Source organism: Vigna radiata, unplaced genomic scaffold (assembly GCF_000741045.1).
Source record: "Vigna radiata var. radiata cultivar VC1973A unplaced genomic scaffold, Vradiata_ver6 scaffold_660, whole genome shotgun sequence".
Taxonomy (NCBI): Eukaryota; Viridiplantae; Streptophyta; class Magnoliopsida; order Fabales; family Fabaceae; genus Vigna; species Vigna radiata.
Window position 1 is genome coordinate 6,618 of NW_014543024.1, and position 955 is coordinate 7,572.

Below are 955 nucleotides of genomic sequence, written 5' to 3' on the forward strand. Positions count from 1 at the left end.
ATTTTGAACTACCCAAACGATTGAAATACAGAAGATTCAACAGCACTTTTAGTAGAGAAAATGTGAAAAATTAAACTCCAAGGGCATGGATTTTGTCATAACAACTAGGTTTGAGGCAATCTATCACTAAAACAACATAATATAAATAGTGTGTGCAATGTGTTAAAAAATTATATAAAATTGAAATAGGTGAATTTGGCTGCTGTGAGAAGGTAGAAAAGAAACCAAGCAAATATTTAGGGGCATCGCAATAGAAAATTCCTATTATGACCTGGTACTTCCATTCACATTCTTTTAATGAAAATGATAATTAGTTAAAAGAATATTATTCGTTCTATTCACCATCGTGACTGCGTGAATATCCAAATATGTTTGATTTCATAATGGGAAAAAATAATATTCCAAAATCATATGATATGATAAAAAAATGAATTTAAAATTAAAATTTCTAAAAGATTCGACTGATGATAAATAATTTTTTTTATAAAGAAAAAAGAAAAATTACAAAACAACATAATATAAAATTAATTAAAAACAATTTAATGAATTGTTTTTTGAAAAAAAATATAATTATTATAAGATTATTAGTTTATCCTTATAGTATTTCTTCTTAAGTTGACACAAGGTTTGTATGTCAATATATACGGCATAACATATGGGTAAATGGAACTGCACAACATTCTATTGCTAAAAACTGTACTGAACTAAAAATTAATTTGTTTAAATTAAATTGCTTTTTGTTTTATTAAATTGAACTAAATTGTACTGTACTAAAATGTATTAAACTACAATATAAACTGAATTGAATTACTAACTGAACTAAACTATTAACTGAATTGTAAATTGTACTAAACTATAATGTAAACTGAATTAAACTACTAACTGAATTGTAAACTGCATTAATTTTAACTGAGTTACTAATTTTAAACTGAATTATACTAATTTTAATACTACA